The sequence below is a fragment of the Mesoplodon densirostris genome, chromosome 2, assembly GCF_025265405.1.
Source record: "Mesoplodon densirostris isolate mMesDen1 chromosome 2, mMesDen1 primary haplotype, whole genome shotgun sequence".
Taxonomy (NCBI): Eukaryota; Metazoa; Chordata; class Mammalia; order Artiodactyla; family Ziphiidae; genus Mesoplodon; species Mesoplodon densirostris.
The window spans coordinates 163,422,272-163,441,129 of NC_082662.1; positions in this window are offsets into that span (position 1 = coordinate 163,422,272).

The window sequence follows — 18,858 nt, forward strand, 5'->3', positions numbered from 1 at the left end:
GGTGTGTTAGTTTCTGCTTTATAACAAAGTGAATCAGTTATACATATACACATATCCCCATATCTCTTCCCTCTTGCGTCTCCCTCCCTCCCACCCTCCCTATCCCACCCCTCTAGGTGGTCACAAAGCACAGAGCTGATCTCCCTGTGCTATGCGGCTGCTTCCCACTAGCTACCTATTTTACGTTTGGTAGTGCATATATGAACATGCCACTCTCTCACTTTGTCCCAGCTTACCCTTCCCCCTCCCCGTATCCTCAAGTCCATTCTCTAGTAGGTCTGCATCTTTATATCCGTCCTGCCCCTGGGTTCTTCATGACCACTTTTTTTTTTTTTTTAGATTCCATATATATGTGTTAGCATACGGTATTTGTTTTTCTCTTTCTGACTTACTTCACTCTGTATGACAGACTCTAGGTCCATCCACCTCACTACAAATAATTCAATTTCGTTTCTTTTTATGGTTGGGTAATATTCCATTGTATATATGTGCCACATCTTCTTTATCCATTCGTCTGTCGAGGGACACTTAGTTTGCTTCCATGTCCTGGCTATTGTAAATAGAGCTGCAATGAACTCTGTGGTACATGACTCTTTTTTTTTTTTTTTTTTCACTATATATTTTTATTTTTTTTATTTTACAAATTTAATCAGTTATACATATACATATGTTCCCATATCCCCTCCCTTTTGCGTCTCCCTCCCACCCTCCCTATCCCACCCCTCCAGGCGGTCACAAAGAACCGAGCTGATCTCCCTGTGCTATGCGGCTGCTTCCCACTAGCTATCTACCTTACGTTTGGTAGTGTATATATGTCCATGCCGCTCTTTCACTTTGTCACAGCTTACCCTTCCCCCTCCCCATATCCTCAAGTCCATGCTCTAGTAGGTCTGTGGCTTTATTCCTGTCTTACCCCTATGTTCTTGATGACATTTTTTTCTTAAATTCCATATATATGTGTCAGCATACAGTATTTGTCTTTCTCTTTCTGACTTACTTCACTCTGTATGACAGACTCTAGGTCCATCCACCTCATTACAAATAGCTCAATTTCATTTCTTTTTATGGCTGAGTAATATTCCATTGTATATATGTGCCACATCTTCTTTATCCATTCATCCGATGATGGACACTTAGGTTGTTTCCATCTCCGGGCTATTGTAAATAGGGCTGCTATGAACATTTTGGTACATGACTCTTTTTGAATTATGGTTTTCTCAGGGTATATGCCCAGTAGTGGGATTGCTGGGTCATATGGTAGTTCTATTTTTAGTTTTTTAAGGAACCTCCATACTGTTCTCCATAGTGGCTGTACCAATTCACATTCCCACCAGCAGTGCAAGAGTGTTCCCTTTTTTCCACACCCTCTCCAGCATTTATTGTTTCTAGATTTTTTGATGATGGCCATTCTGACTGGTGTGAGATGATATCTCATTGTAGTTTTGATTTGCATTTCTCTAATGAGTAAAGATGTTGAGCATCCTTTCATGTGTTTGTTGGCTGTCTGTATATCTTCTGTGGAGAAATGTCTATTTAGGTCTTCTGCCCATTTTTGGATTGGGTTGTTTGTTTTTTTGCTATTGAGCTGCATGAGCTGCTTATAAATTTTGGAGATTAATCCTTTGTCAGTTGCTTCATTTGCAAATATTTTCTCCCATTCTGAGGGTTGTCTTTTGGTCTTGTTTATGGTTTCCTTTGCTGTGCAAAAGCTTTGAAGTTTCATTAGGTCCCATGTGTTTATTTTTGTCTTTATTTCCATTTCTCTAGGAGATGGGTCAAAAAGGATCTTGCTGTGATTTATGTCATAGAGTGTTCTGCCTATGTTTTCCTCTAGGAGTTTGATAGTGTCTGGCCTTACATTTAGGTCTTTAATCCATTTTGAGCTAATTTTTGTGTATGGTGTTAGGGAGTGATCTAATCTGATACTTTTACATGTCCCTGTCCAGTTTTCCCAGCACCACTTATTGAAGAGACTGTCCTTTCTCCACTGTACATTCCTGCCTCCTTTATCAAAGATAAGGTGACCATATGTCCGTGGGTTTATCTCTGGGCTTTCTATCCTGTTCCATTGATCTATCTTTCTGTTTTTGTGCCAGTACCATACTGTCTTGATTACTGTAGCTTTGTAGTATAGTCTGAAGTCAGGGAGCCTGATTCCTCCAGCTCCATTTTTCGTTCTCAAGATTGCTTTGGCTATTCGGGGTCTTTTGTGTTTCCATACAAATTGTGAAATTTTTTGTTCTAGTTCTGTGAAAAATGCCATTGGTAGTTTGATAGGTATTGCATTGAATCTGTAGATTGCTTTGGGTAGTAGAGTCATTTTCACAATGTTGATTCTTCCAATCCAAGAACATGGTACATCTCTCCATCTATTTGTATCATCTTTAATTTCTTTCATCAGTGTCTTATAATTTTCTGCATACAGGTCTTTTGTCTCCTTAGGTAGGTTTATTCCTAGATATTTTATTCTTTTTGTTGCAATGGTAAATGGGAGTGTTTCCTTGATTTCACTTTCAGATTTTTCATCATTAGTATATAGGAATGCCAGAGATTTCTGTGCATTAATTTTGTATCCTGCAACTTTACCAAATTCATTGATTAGCTCTAGTAGTTTTCTGGTAGCATCTTTAGCATTCTCTATGTATAGTATCATGTCATCTGCAAACAGTGACAGCTTTACTTCTTCTTTTCCCATTTGGATTCCTTTTATTTCCTTTTCTTCTCTGATTGCTGTGGCTAAAACTTCCAAAACTATGTTGAATAAGAGTGGTGAGAGTGGGCAACCTTGTCTTGTTCCTGATCTTAGTGGAAATGGTTTCAGTTTTTCACCATTGAGGACGATGCTGGCTGTGGGTTTGTCATATATGGCCTTTATTATGTTGAGGAAAGTTCCCTCTATGCCTACTTTCTGCAGGGTTTTTATCATAAATGGGTGTTGAATTTTGTCAAAAGCTTTCTCTGCATCTATTGAGATGATCATATGGTTTTTCTCCTTCAACTTGTTAATATGGTGTATCACATTGATTGATTTGCGTATATTGAAGAATCCTTGCATTCCTGGAATAAACCCCACTTGATCATGGTGTATGATCCTTTTAATGTGCTGTTGGATTCTGTTTGCTAGTATTTTGTTGAGGATTTTTGCATCTATGTTCATCAGTGATATTGGCCTGTAGTTTTCTTTCTTTGTGACATCCTTGTCTGGTTTTGGTATCAAGGTGATGGTGGCCTCGTAGAATGAGTTTGGGAGTGTTCCTCCCTCTGCTATATTTTGGAAGAGTTTGAGAAGGATAGGTGTTAGCTCTTCTCTAAATGCTTGATAGAATTCGCCTGTGAAGCCATCTGGTCCTGGGCTTTTGTTTGTTGGAAGATTTTTAATCACAGTTTCAATTTCAGTGCTTGTGATTGGTCTATTCATATTTTCTATTTCTTCCTGAGTCAGTCTTGGCAGGTTGTGCATTTCTAAGAATTTGTCCATTTCTTCCAGGTTGTCCATTTTATTGGCATAGAGTTGCTTATAGTAATCTCTCATGATCTTTTGTATTTCTGCAGTGTCAGTTGTTACTTCTCCTTTTTCATTTCTAATTCTATTGATTTGAGTCTTCTCCCTTTTTTTCTTGATGAGTCTGGCTAATGGTTTATCAATTTTGTTTATCTTCTCAAAGAACCAGCTTTTAGTTTTATTGATCTTTGCTATCGTTTCCTTCATTTCTTTTTCATTTATTTCTGATCTGATTTTTATGATTTCTTTCCTTCTGCTAACTTTGGGATGTTTTTGTTCTTCTTTCTCTAATTGCTTTAGGTGCAAGGTTAGGTTGTTTATTCGAGATATTTCCTGTTTCTTAAGGTGGGATTGTATTGCCATAAACTTCCCTCTTAGAACTGCTTTTGCTGCATCCCATAGGTTTTGGGTCGTCGTGTCTCCATTGTCATTTGTTTCTAGGTATTTTTTAATTTCCTCTTTGATTTCTTCAGTGATCACTTCGTTATTAAGTAGTGTATTGTTTAGCCTCCATGTGTTTGTATGTTTTACAGCTCTTTTCCTGTAATTGATATCTAGTCTCATAGCATTGTGGTCGGAAAAGATACTTGATACAATTTCAATTTTCTTAAATTTACCAAGGCTTGATTTGTGACCCAAGATATGATCTATCCTGGAGAATGTTCCATGAGCACTTGAGAAAAATGTGTATTCTGTTGTTTTTGGATGGAATGTCCTATAAATATCAATTAAGTCCATCTTGTTTAATGTATCATTTAAAGCTTGTGTTTCCTTATTTATTTTCATTTTGGATGACCTGTCCATTGGTGAAAGTGGGGTGTTAAAGTCCCCTACTATGATTGTGTTACTGTCGATTTCTCCTTTTATGGCTGTTAATATTTCCCTTATGTATTGAGGTGCTCCTATGTTGGGTGCATAAATATTTACAATTGTTATATCTTCTTCTTGGATTGATCCCTTGATCATTATGTAGTGTCCTTCTTTGTCTCTTCTAGTAGTCTTTATTTTAAAGTCTATTTTGTCTGATATGAGAATTGCTACTCCAGCTTTCTTTTGGTTTCCATTTGCATGGAATATCTTTTTCCATCCCCTTACTTTCAGTCTGTATGTATCTCTAGGTCTGAAGTGGGTCTCTTGTAGACAGCATATATATGGGTCTTGTTTTTGTATCCATTCAGCCAGTCTGTGTCTTTTGGTGGGAGCATTTAGTCCATTTACATTTAAGGTAATTATTGATATGTATGTTCCTATTCCCATTTTCTTAATTGTTTTGGGTTCGTTATTGTAGTTCTTTTCCTTCTGTTGTGTTTCTTGCCTAGAGAAGTTCCTTTAGCATTTGTTGTAAAGCTGGTTTGGTGGTGCTGAACTCTCTCAGCTTTTGCTTGTCTGTAAAGGTTTTAATTTCTCCATCAAATCTGAATGAGATCCTTGCTGGGTAGAGTAATCTTGGTTGCAGGTTTTTCTCCTTCATCACTTTAAGTATGTCCTGCCACTCCCTTCTGGCTTGTAGAGTTTCTGCTGAGAGATCAGCTGTTATCCTGATGGGGATTCCCTTGTGTGTTATTTGTTGTTTTTGCCTTGCTGCTTTTAATATGATTTCTTTGTGTTTAATTTTTGACAGTTTGATTAATATGTGTCTTGGTGTATTTCTCCTTGGATTTATTCTGTATGGGACTCTCTGTGCCTCCTGGACTTGATTAACTATTTCCTTTCCCATATTAGGGAAGTTTTCAACTATAATCTCTTCAAATATTTTCTCAGTCCCTTTCTTTTTCTCTTCTTCTTCTGGAACCCCTATAATTCGAATGTTGGTGCGTTTAATGTTGTCCCAGAGGTCTCTGAGACTGTCCTCTGTTCTTTTCATTCTTTTTTCTTTATTTTGCTGTGCAGCAGTTATTTCCACTATTTTATCTTCCACCTCACTTATCCGTTCTTCTGCCTCAGTTATTCTGCTATTGATCCCATCTAGAGTATTTTTTATTTCATTTATTGTGTTTTTAATCGATGCTTGATTCGTCTTTAGTTCTTCTAGGTCCTTGTTAACTGTTTCTTGCATTTTGTCTATTCTATTTCCAAGATTTTGGATCATCTTTACCATCATTATTCTGAATTCTTTTTCAGATAGACTGCCTATTACCTCTTCATTTGTTAGGTCTGGTGGGTTTTTATCTTGCTCCTTCTCCTGCTGTGTGTTTTTCTGTCTTCTCATTTTGCTTATGTTACTTTGTTTGGGGTCTCCTCTTTGCAGGCTGCAGGTTCGTAGTTCCCGTTGTTTTTGGTGTCTGTCCCCAGTGGCTAAGGTTGGTTTAGTGGGTTGTGTAGGCTTCTTGGTGGAGGGGACTACTGCCTGTGTTCTGGTGGATGAGGCTGGATCTTGTCTTTCTGGTGGGCAGGTCCACGTCTGGTGGTGTGTTTTGGGGTGTTTGCGGACTTTTTATGATTTGAGGCAGCCTCTCTGCTAATGGGTGGTGTTGTGTTCCTGTCTTGCTAGTTGTTTGGCATAGGGTGTCCAGCACTGTAGCTTGCTGGTCGTTGAGTGAAGCTGGGTGCTGGTGTTGAGATGGAGATCTCTGGAAGATTTTCGCCGTTTGATATTATGTGGAGCTGGGAGGTCTCTTGTGGACCAGTGTCCTGAAGTTCGCTCTCCCACCTCAGAGGCACAGCACTGACTCCTGGCTCCTCAATTTGGGATGATTTGTTGTCTATTCATGTATTCCACAGATGCAGGGTACATGAAGTTGATTGTGGAGCTTTAATCCGCTGCTTCTGAGGCTGCTGGGAGAGGTTTCCCTTTCTCTTCTTTGTTCTCACAGCTCCTGGGTGTCAGCTTTGGATTTGGCCCCGCCTCTGCGTGTAGGTCGCCGGAGGGCGTCTGTTCTTCGCTCAGACAGGACAGGGTTAAAGGAGCAGCCTCTTCGGGGACTCTGGCTCACTCAGGCCGGGCGGGAGGGAGGGGCACGGAGTGCGGGGCGTGCCTGCAGCGGCAGAGGTCGGCGTGATGTTGCACCAGCCCGGGGCGCGCCGTGCGTTCTCCCAGGGAAGCCGCCCCTGGATCCCGGGACCCCGGCAGTGGCAGGCTGCACAGGCTCCCGGAAGGGCGGTGTGGACAGTGACCTGCGCTCGCACACAGGCTTCTTGGCGGCGGCAGCAGCAGCCCCAGCGTCCCACGCCCGTCTCTGGGCTCCGCGCTTTCAGCCGCGACTCGCGCCCGTCTCTGGAGCTCCTTTACGCGGCGCTCTTAATCCCCTCTCCTCGCGCACCAGGAAACCAAGAGGGAAGAAAAAGTCTCCTGCCTCTTCGGCAGCTCCAGAGTTTTCCCGGACTCCCTCCCGGCTAGCTGTGGCACATTAGCCCCCTTCAGGCTGAGTTCTCGCCGCCAGTCCCAGTCCTCTCCCTGCGCTCTGACCGAAGCCCGAGCCTCAGCTCCAGTGCCGCCCGCCCTGGCGGGGGAGCAGACAAGCCTCTCGGGCTGGTGAGTGCCGCTCGGCACCGATCCTCTGTGCGGGAATCTCTCTGCTTTGCCCTACCCAGGTATGTGGGGAGTTTCTTGCCTTTTGGGAGGTCTGGGGTCTTCTGCCAGCGTTCAGTAGTTGTTCTGTAGGAGTTGTTCCACGTGTAGCTGTATTTCTGGTGTATCTGTGGGGAGGAAGGTGATCTCCGCGTCTTACTCTTCCGCCATCTTACCCGGAAGTCCATGACTCTTTTTGAATTATGGTTTTCTCAGGGTACATGCCCAGTAGTGGGATTGCTGGGTCATATGGTAGTTCTATTTGTAGTTTTTTAAGGAACCTCCATACTGTTCTCCATAGTGGCTGTATCAATTTGCATTCCCACCAACAGTGCAAGAGGGTTTCCTTTTCTCCACACCCACTCCAGCATGTATTGTTTGTAGATTTTTTGATGATGGCCATTCTGACCGCTGTGAGATGATATCTCACTGTAGTTTTGATTTGCATTTCTCTAATGATTAATGATGTTGAGCATTCTTTCATGTGTTTGTTGGCAATCTGTATATCTTCTTTGGAGAAATGTCTTTTTAGGTCTTCTGCACATTTTGGGTTGGGTTGTTTGTTTTTTTTGATATTGAGCTGCATGAGCTGCTTGTAAATTTTGGAGATTAATCCTTTGTCAGTTGTTTCATTTGCAGATATTTTCTCCCATTCTGAGGTTGTCTTTCGTCTTATTTATGGTTTCCTTTGCTGTGTGAAAGCTTTTAAGTTTCATTAGGTCCCATTTGTTTATTTTTGTTTTTATTTCCATTTCTCTAGGAGGTGGATCAAAAAGGATCCTGCTGTGATTTATGTCATAGAGTGTTCTGGCCAGGCAGATTCTTAACCACTGCACCACCAGGGAAGTCCTTTGCTCCAGGTTTTGAAGGATGAAAAGAACTCCAGTGGGCAGAGGAGTGGTGGAAGTGCACTGGAAAGGGAGGAAACTGAGAGGGCCCTTATAAGGGCCAGAGATGGTCCATAGAGGCATCAGGACAGCTTGACTCCACAGAGGGCTTGCTATTCTTTTGCCTCGTACAGAAAATAGCATGTTCCCCACATGAGGGGACTGCATTACAGTGTTGATTCACTGGATCATATGACCTACATGTTTCCCCACAATAGGTCATTTTCTTTGACTTGTCTCTCATTTTCTCATAGCTCCTAGCTTCATGCTTGGACTGTACTAGCAATTGCATAAATATTTGGCAAAGGATTGATTTCCTGTTAGGTAAAATGAATTAATTAATCACCTTATGTCTTTTTTTTTTTTTTTTTCTTTTTGCGGTATGTGGGCCTCTCACTGCTGTGGCCCCTCCCGCTGCGGAGCACAGGCTCCGGATGCGCAGGCCCAGCGGCCACGGCTCACGGGCCCAGCCGCTCCGCGGCACATGGGCTCCTCCCAGACCGGGGCACGAACCTGCATCCCCCGCACTGGCAGGCGGACTCTTAACCACCGCGCCACCAGGGAGGCCCACCTTATGTCTTTTTAATTAAAAAAATAATTGAGCAAATATCTTCTGGAAGCTAATATCCTGGGTGAGAGATTCCTTCTTCAAAATGACTTTCTATCAAATGTGCAACAAATAGAAATTCTCTCCCCAGGTCACCACTGTTACTCAGTGTGGGCCGGATGCAGCCAGCCTTATCTGAGAAGTAAACGTCCCTGGGGCTTTTCATGGGACAGTGGGGTGGCTGTGTGTCAGAGACCTGAGTTTGAAGTTCAGTGTTGGCTAATTGCCAGAAGTATGATGTTACACAAGTATTTTGTTTCTGTGTCTCAGTTTCCTTCTCTCTAAAATTGAAGCTAGAAGTAGAACCTGTTGTAAGAATCAACTAATATATAAAGAGCATTTAACACAGTGCTTGGGACATTCTCATCTCCAAATAGATGTTGCTGTGTTAGTTTTACATCTTCATGAGATTTTTCTTTAATCTGATATTTTTGTGGCTATCTGCCTTGACAACTTTGGGCTTATTTATTTGGCCTCAGAGTCATCGGGGCAACTAGACATGTATAGGTAAAGGGTGTCTTCTAGCAAGTGAGGGAAATGAGTAGGGAAATGTAAGAATGATGGTGAAAGGGAAAGAGAGAAAAAGAAAAAAGGAGAAAAATAGGTTTCAAAGTCACGCTTAAGGACTTTTTCTTTATTTCTTTAAGTTTTTGCTTCAGATCTATTTGGTGTGTCACCGTAGTCTCGTTTGAATTGTTCCCATGTTTGGAAAAGCAAACATTAGAATACATGAACACATATACACTCAAATACTGCCTTCAATGCTGATAAAAATTAATGCTTCCAATCACTCATTTAAGTATTGATAATTATATGAAACCAAAATGATTAAAAAATTAATAAGTGCTTTTTAGAAAAAGTATTGTCTGCTTTTATTATTTCCTTTAACTAAAAATCATTTCCAGTCAGTGACTGCTGTTCTTTAGACAGAGTGATTGAAAACATAGTAGGAACTTTTATTAGTGTGAAAAGTACAGTAATGCCACAGATTATTGGAGTGCTATTTCACATGCTAATGCAAAACTAATATTAAAAATGCTATTGCTCCTTATGTGAATATTCAAAAAAAATTGGCCATTCCTTTGTTGGAGGTTTTAAAAGCAGTGAAACATCATCATCATCATCATCATTATTTTAATGAAGAAAGCCTCCTCAAAGCTGACTAAATATGAAAGAAATAAGTAATAAAAATAAAAAATATGACTAAATTGGTGAAGTGTCACTGGATGAAAGTGAGTTTATAAAAAACATCAAGCAAAATAACTTAAGCAATACAAAATTACTAAATGAGTTGAGAAATCACTGTCAGTTGCATCAAAGTTACCAATTTTTAACCATGGGGTTACAAACTACTGTTCTTTTCTTGGGCATTTTATATTGCTGCCTCTACTTCAAAAAAGTAAGATGCAAATATATAATGTACTGAAGTCAGATTGAGTGCCCACTTTGGTTTATTAGGATAATATAGGGGGTTAGAACATGAGGCTAGGGCTGTCATTCCCCAAATTGTGTGTAGAGGAACTGAGTTATTTTAAAAATTTGAGGAAAGCACAGTAATACTCCATGTCTGTTGAACACCAAACAAAGCATTAGCTGGACGTAGTTCACAATTTTTATATCAGATAAGGCTGTGTTCTATTTGATGATGCTACATGTTTGCAAAGCTGGGTTTTTGACCATTTCAATGTTAAAAAGCGAGTAGTGCACAAAAATTGGTTGAGGTAGAACAGGAAATGAAGGGACGATGTGCGATCTGATTGCAAGGGTTGAGCAGTGCAGTGCGTAGCAGGCATATGCACCTCATTATTAAGTGATTGTGGTTATTCAAGAATGAAATAGGGCTTCCCTGGTGGCGCAGTGGTTGAGAGTCCGCCTGCCGATGCAGGAGATACGGGTTCATGCCCCGGTCTGGGAAGATCCCACGTGCCGCGGAGCGGCTGGGCCCGTGAGCCATGGCTGCTGAGCCTGCGCGTCCGGAGCCTGTGGTCTGCAACGGGAGAGGCCACAACAGTGAGAGGCCCGCGTACCATAAAAAAAAATAATAAAAAAAAAAAGAATGAAATAAAAATACTATTTTCCTTTCAATTTGTGTATTATTTTTTCAAACACCTACAAGGTTATTTGAAAAAGATAAAAAATACAAATACAGAGAACAGAAATATGTAAGTTGTTTGGACCTGACTACTTAATAAGAGGAACTACAGCTTGGAGGCCCCGTGAAAAAATTACTTACACACTAAAGATTCCCTTGAACCTGGGAAGTTTGGGAACCTCTGGGTTATAGCCTTTCCTTCTGAGTATATTTTTAATTGATCAGGACACCTTATCTATTGGTGTCAGGAAATGCAAATTATACTATATCTAGTCCAGCAGTGTGACTGTTTCTAGTGTGACTCATCTATGTATTTCAAAGAAAACCATCTTCATTGATGTGCTGTCAGGCTTGTATCCAGTCCTTTATTTGTACATTACCCACCCCTCTCTCTCTCTTCCTTTTTTTTTTTTTTCAAAGAATATCTATTAGAGAAATCTATATTCTTTTTTTTTAAATTTAGTTATTTAGGGCTGTGTTGGTTTTCATTTCTGTGCGAGGGCTTTCTCTAGTTGTGGCAAGTGGGGGCCACTCTTCATCGCGGTGCGTGGGCCTCTCACTATCGCGGCCTCTCCCGCTGCGGAGCACAGGCTCCAGACGCGCAGGCTCAGTAGTTGTGGCTCACGGGCCTAGCCGCTCCGCGGCATGTGGGATCCTCCCAGACCAGGGCTCGAACCCGTGTCCCCTGCATTAGCAGGCAGACTCTCAACCACTGCACCACCAGGGAAGCCCCTCTCTTCCTTTTTCTTTCTCTCTCTGTCCTATGTTCTCTGTGTCTCCGTCTCTGCCTCACACACACACACACACACACACACACACACACACACACACACACACTTTCTTAGCACATGGATACTGGCACGGACTGCACAATGATACAATATCCTGAAGTGGGCTGTGCATTTCAGGAGTGATCAGAGATAGTAGATTTAGTTGAATGCAGTTAGGGGTGAATGAGGGTGCCCACTTAGCCCTTGGGAGCAAACGAGCACAAACTGGTAAGAAACTCGGGTTAGAGCAGGGCCATGTTCTGGGATTTCAATCCTCCAGCAGCCGTTCCCCACCTCCTCAAGCCTATTCCTAAACACACCACCTGATAAGAAAAATTCTGCCCAGCTCTGAATTCACCGTACCAGTTACAAGGCCATAGATATTCCCTAGGCTGGAGGGGAAACTAGGAAATAACAAAGGACAGACTTAGTTTCTCCATCTGTAAATCAGATGGCATTCAACTGGATGTCTACAAGAGATTTTTGAAACCCTTAAAGTTTATAATCTTGTGAATTCAGCTGTGAGTGGAATTAGCAAAAAGAACTGACAACAGTACGAGAATCAAGAAATTTTGTCATAATGCGTAGAATGGAGCACTTTTAACAACAGGAAAGGAGACAACATGCCAACACAAAGTAGTCAGATCTGAAAGTGTGGATTGCCTCTCTCTCCCAGCTTGTGTCAAATGCCAACATTTGGTAGACAAACCCCCAAAGCATTGTCAGACACCATGTCAGAAGCTGTTAGTGGAAGCACTTAGGAAAAATGACTGATTTCCCTTTGCATTAGGAATCCAAGTTTTCCCTTTTGATTAACCACTTAGTGATCTGACTAGCAATGTACTTACCAGTGTACACAGAAGACTTGATAATATCTGACTTTACTGTCCCGTTACAAGTACTCAAGCATTTACCACTCTCTTCGTACTTTGGGGCAGGGAGTGGCTTTATAGCTCCTCCACAGACTAAGAGAGTGGCGCTCTGGTGAGGTGATTTTGTCCTGAAGCATAATAACAAAACAGGAAAAATCTGCCCCCCACCTCCCTAATCCAAAGGAATCAGAGCTTATATCTTGTTATTTACTTTATGTACTTGAAATTCCTGGTGCCAAGTCCTGGCCACAGTTAGAACTTGAGCTTGCAGAAATCTAAATGGATAATCCTGAGCCAGTGTTGGCCTAGGAGTCCCCCGTATACCGGATGAACCCTGTCTAGGAGATAAGGAATGTTATGCAGAATTTGGAACCTAAGGATAGCCATTGTTTATATTTTAACTTGATTAATTGCAACAGTGACATGCTAAGAGAAACACTGGTGATATGTACTTTAGACTTACTCTTCTCCCTGCAAAACAGAAATTATTTTAAGGAGTCACAGCACCATCTTCATTATTCATAGATTTCATTCTTCCAAGGGGAGGGAATAAATAAAATAAAGCAATCATGACAACAACTGCTACACCAAAGATTCACTTTTAAGTGTTTTGATCCATTTCTCATTTAGAGACAATCATTATTGTTTTAAAATCATACATTACCTACATTATTAAATTCAATTTTTTCTGTTTATTTTAATTTTTTTGTTTTTGTTTTTGTTTTTTTTGTGGTACGCGGGCCTCTCACTGTTGGGGCCTCTCCCGCTGCGGAGCACTGGCTCCGGACGTGCAGGCTCAGCGGCCACGGCTCACGGGCCCAGCCGCTCCGTGGCATGTGGGATCTTCCCAGACCGGGGCACGAACCCGTTTCTCCTGCATCAGCAGGTGGACTCTCAACCACTGTGCCACCAGGGAAGCCCTCTTATTGTTTTTTAAAATTAATTTTTATTGGAGTATAGTTGATTTACAATGTTGTGTTAGTTTCTGCTGTACAGCAAAGTGAATCAGTTATACATATACATATATCAACTCCTTTTAAGATTCTTTTCCCATATAGGTCATTACAGAGTATTCAGTAGAGTTCCTTGTGCTATACACTAGGTCCCCATTAGTTATCTATTTTACATATAGTAGCATGTATATATCAATCCCAATCTCCCAATTTTTAAAGCCTTCCTGAGCACAGATGATTGCCCAGGCACTTGGGAAATATGACAACTATATGGGAGGAGCATAGCCTTTGGAGTCACAAGACCTGGGTTTAAGTAATGTTTTCACCAGTTACTTTTAATCTTGGGAAAATTATGTAACTTTTTTAAGCTTTAATTTCCTCAATTTAAGATAAGCATAAGAATACTTGCCTCAGATGATTGTGGTAGGGACTAGATGAGATAATCTATGTAGAGCATCTTGTACATAGTACACACTCTGCAAGTGGCTGCGATGGCGATGATGGTGATGGTGATGACGATGAGGATGATGATGGTGATGCCATTGCCAGACCAGATAAGCTGTCTTGATTATTGATTCACAATACTGAAATGACTCCCACAGGTACAGAGAGTAAACTCCAAGACAGATTGGTAAGACCCAAGCAGGGGAAATGTTCTGGAAGGATAAATCTTTTTTTTTTTTCCCTGAATTTTGTTCTTTTTTTTTTTTTTTTTTTTTTTTTTTTTGCGATATGCGGGCCTCTCACTGTTGTGGCCTCTCCCGTTGCGGAGCACAGGCTCCGGATGCGCAGGCCCAGCGGCCATGGCTCACGGGCCCAGCCGCTCCGCCGCATATGGGATCCTCCCAGATCGGGGCACGAACCCGTATCCCCTGCATCGGCAGGCGGACTCTCAACCACTGCGCCACCAGGGAGGCCCTTTTTCCCTGAATTTTGACATAGTATCACTACACCCTTTGGCCCTACATGCAGAGGGCCTTCTGTATCACTGGGTCTTCTGTATCACTACACCCTTTGGCCCTACATGCAGAGGGCCTTCTGTATCACTGTGTCTGTTGCTTGCTCATTAGGCTCACCCTTTGCCTTATTTCCGGTTTATTAAAGACTTGGCACAGAGACAGCATTGTTTGTTCTGTTGAGCTCAGCTGCCTTCCTGTAGCTGTGAAGATGATAGTATTTGGATGATGTCAAAGCTTAATTTTTACCCAGAAATTAAGCCTTCAAGGCTACTATTTGTTCAAGTGTGTTTTTAAAAATGAAAATATGTTTGACATTGAGTCATGGATACCTTGATGGCCAGGGCCACAATAAGTGTCCCAAACCGCAGTACTTAGGCACTTGCACTGATTTGTACATGCACCCTTGGAGCACACCAAGGAGGTCCCAGGGCCTTACCAGGCATGCTGCTAACATAAGTGGAAACAAAAACTGTATAGTGTTTGCTGAGCATAAACATGATCATGTATCATAGCATCTCATTTTCTATAATTAGCAAGAAACTTATAGTAATAAAAAATGAGAAGACTGGCCTTCAGTGGCACCTTCACTTTCTGCTATTTTTAGGGTTTATTGTCAATTGTACTTGAGGCCCTGGAATGGGGAAAGCTCTCCAGGCCCCTTTTTGAAGTGAACCTAGACTCTGAGAAATTAACTTGATAGACGATGATGCCCTTTAGGGAGTAATTTGGACTTTCTGTCCTTTGAGCACACGGTCCCTTCTTGGTCCCTTAGTGGTTTGTTGGGAGCACATGACTAGTTCTGGTCAGTGAACTGTAAGCCAAAGTAACAGGTGTCTTCTCTGGGCTCAGAGGAGTTAATTGCCAGTGTGAGATCCCATAGCACTTTCTTTTCCTTCAGTGTGGTAACCAGCAACTTTCAGCATGGCTGTTCCATTAGCCTGGATGCGTGAGTAACTATGATGAGAAGAGCCTACCTGCCAATGGGTGCATAGCATGAAAGAGAAATCATTTTTGTCTTATTTCAAGGTCTTGAGATTTGAGAATTAGTTGTTAATGCGTCATACCTATCTTGTAATGACTGTTGCACTAGAGGGGTGTTTCTTGTTCCTTCATTGTATTTCTAAATCATCTTTTTTTTTAATGAAATTGTTTATTTTTAAAATTTTACTGGGTTGAGTTCCTTTTTAAAAAAATAAATTTATTTATTATTTATTTTTAGCTGCATTGGGTCTTCGTTGCTGCACACGGGCTTTCTCTAGTTGCGGTGAGTGGGGGCTACTCTGTTGTAGTGCGCAGGCTTCTCATTGCGGTGGCTTCTCTCGTTGCGGAGCATGGGCTCTAGGCATATGGACTTCAGTAGCTGTGGCTTGCAGGGTCTAGAGCGCAGGGTCAGTAGTTGTGGCACAAGGGCTTAGTTGTTCCTCGGCATGTGGGATCTTCCCTGACCAGGGCTCGAACCTGTGTTCCCTGCATTGGCAGGCGGATTCTTAACCACTGTGCCACCAGGGAAGTCCCTTTAAATCATCTTCTGAAGTCTTACTTCCCTTTCTTTCTTGCCCTGCTCTGATTCATATTTAGAGCCATAGAATCTTAAAGTTGAAAGAGAGCATAGAATTTACTTCGTTTTAGTCACAGTTGTAAACTGGACCTACCCAGTGCAATTTTTTTCTTTCTCCCTCTAAAAAAAGTTAAAACAACCACAACTCCTTACCCTTCAACACCACTCCCCCCAAAGCATCAAGAAGCTCCCTATGCCATTCTCAATAGATTTTTAAAAAAATATACATCTTCTAAAGTGGGTTAATTCCCTAAGTACCTTGAATGTTGAGGTTGTTCTTTTTCTTTTTGTGAGAATACACCTGCAGAATAGTAACACTGAAGGGAGAGGTAGAAATAGTACCATGCCTACTTAAGCCCAATTATTTTGCTTGAAATGGGTCTTTTCTCTGTCAACAGTGGTGAATCAGTGACTCAAACCTCTGCCATCTAAGGACTAGAGCAAATAGCAGCGACTTTAAGTTCCCTTAAATGTCTTTGTAGCTTGATGAGAATTTTGTGGGAAAATCTGCAACAGTGAGTTAGAAACTGTCATGTTACTTAAGGTGCTTTTTTTTTTTTTTTTCCGGTACGCGGGCCTCTCACTGTTGTGGCCTCTCCCGTTGCGGAGCACAGGCTCCGGACACGCAGGCGTCCTGCACAAAGAGGTGAAGGAGATGTATTTTGGCTGGAGGGACTGAGGAAAGCTTGATGGAGAATAGTATTTGACCTAGCATTGCAGGAAGGATGGGATCTTAACTACGAGAAGCTGGGGAATCAAGAGCAGATAGCATGAAGTAAGGGCAGCTAGTGAGGCAGTGTGGAGTGTGCTGGAGAGCAGGTGTGAGGGCATCACAGTGGGAGGAAGGCTGGGAAGGTAGGTTCCAGCCAGTGTGGAGGATCTTGAACAACAAAGTAAGTGATGGGAAGCCACTGGATGTTCTTGAGAAAAAGAGTCAAGTGTTAGCAGGAAAGGATTCCGTAGCTCCTCTTTGTTGGTGCTCTCATAAACGCCTTCAAGTCTGGCTTCTAGGGACTGGAAGTTTTGGAGTAAGGTGAAGACACGTGGAAGAGATGGCTATGGAAGCAACTGATGACGAACTAGGTAAACTAATTTAAAAGCTATGATTCAATTAATTAAAGAATATAAAAATGATGTTATGAACCTATGGTAACCTTGAGAATGTGCTTTATGGATCTCTAACTCTAGGGGGTGTAATTAACCAAGGGTCTTAGCTGCTGTACTTGAGATGCATTGCTATGCTTGTGCTCAGGCCCCTTTTCCCATGAGCTGCTTTCCGTCAGTGAGGACACGGCAGAGAGACTGAAGCAGATCATTCACAGGAGAGCTAGGGCTTCTCTGATGGCTTGAGGACTCCCCAGTGGCTCTGCCGTATCTTCTTTAGACTGCACAACTGTCTATAACGTTTCTTTGTTTCTATCCACCCTTCTTCCCTCTCTCCTTCACTCAGGGTCAGACTCGCACTGTTGTTTGATAGCTGTTTCAGCCTTTTCCTGCACTCTCCCTCTTTTCCCTCATACAGTTATTTTCCTTAATAAAACCCTTGCATGTTTAATCTCATTCTGGCATCCAACCTGAATTAAGTAGAATCTAATCTCAGGAGCCTTTGTTTTAGCCTCTTTGATCCATGATCTGGTCATAAGGCAGATTGGACAAGAAAGTGAGGTATGTTCTGTGTAAACACATTCTCCCTCCCAGGAAATAGCCAAACGCTCTATACTGGGGGTTGCAGGTCAGTAGCAGCATCTTCCAGGATGAAAGACTAGTTATAAGGAAGAATCTTCCTTTGCCATCCTCATTATAATGTGAATGCTGGATTCTACCTCAGTTAAGCTTTTAAAATCTTTATTACTTGAAATTTTGTTACATATCATGGTCCAGGAGTTTTATTTAAAAAAATCTTTATCTCTCTGCAAAGAACAAATGTGAAACATTTGGCTTTGGGAATAGAAAATCAAGGAGGTATCATCTAGAAAAGGATAGTTAAAATTTAGTGAAAGGGAACCATCACAGGGAGAAATTTTGCAAGAAGATAGTAGCTAGCTAAGAGCCTTTACAGGAGAAGAACAAACATTGTACAGCAAGAAACACTAAGGCTGAACCTAGGGAGGAATTTGGCCCTGAGGTGTGGAAAAAGTGATGGACTAATCTCTGAAAGCAGTGGGTTTTTTTTTTCAGAAGCCTCAAACCAGTGGTTCCTAAATTTAATGTGCATAAGAATCCTCCAGGGAACTTATCAAGCCTGTGGATTCCAGCAGAGGTTCTGATTCAGCAGGTCTGAATTATCATTACATCTTATTCAGGAATCTGCACTTCTGTGAACTCCCTGAGATATTCTGATGCAGAGAACATCTCTGTGGATCACAGTTTGGAACAAGCTATCCTAGATGGTTAGTCAAGGATAGTTTATGTTTCAGGATGTATGGAGGCAAAGGAATAGACTTGAATGAGTCTTCCTTAGTCAATCTCAGGCTCTGGAAATGAACTATTTATGTTTTAAAAAGATATCAGAATGCTTGGAATGATTTCAAGGGATCATCTCCTTTCTAAAATTTTTCAAGGATATAAATGTAGTAACAATTTTGTCCTCATGGTGCTAGTTTTTTCCCCACTGATTCAGCCTCAACCTGACAATTGATTCTCAATCTTCCACTGTAGAAATAGGATAACAACCATAGTTATTTCACCAGGTAGTGGTAATGAAGAATGAGTTATGAAAAAACCAGGACAATGCATTGCACATTACAAAGCAGGAATTGGCAAACTTTCCGTAAAGGGCCAGATAGTAAAAATTTTAGGCTTTGTTGAGCCATACTGTTTCTTTTGCAGCTACTCAGTGCTGCCATTGTAGCTTGAAAGCAGCCACAGACAATAAAAGAATAGGTACGGATGTGTTCCAGTAAAACTTTATTTACAGATATAGGTAGTGGGCTGGTTTTGACCTATAGGCAGTAGTTTGCCTACTTTTGCTATAAAGTCTTGATAAATTCTATTATTATTATTATTAATAATATAATGGCTTGCAAACAATCTTTAATAATTAGAAAAGTAATCAGTTTTTAACCAATAACTAAGTATATATACCCTCTGCAATTTTTTTCAAAGAAATCTGCTTATAGGAGCAATGAAAAAAAAATCTTGTATTTAAGT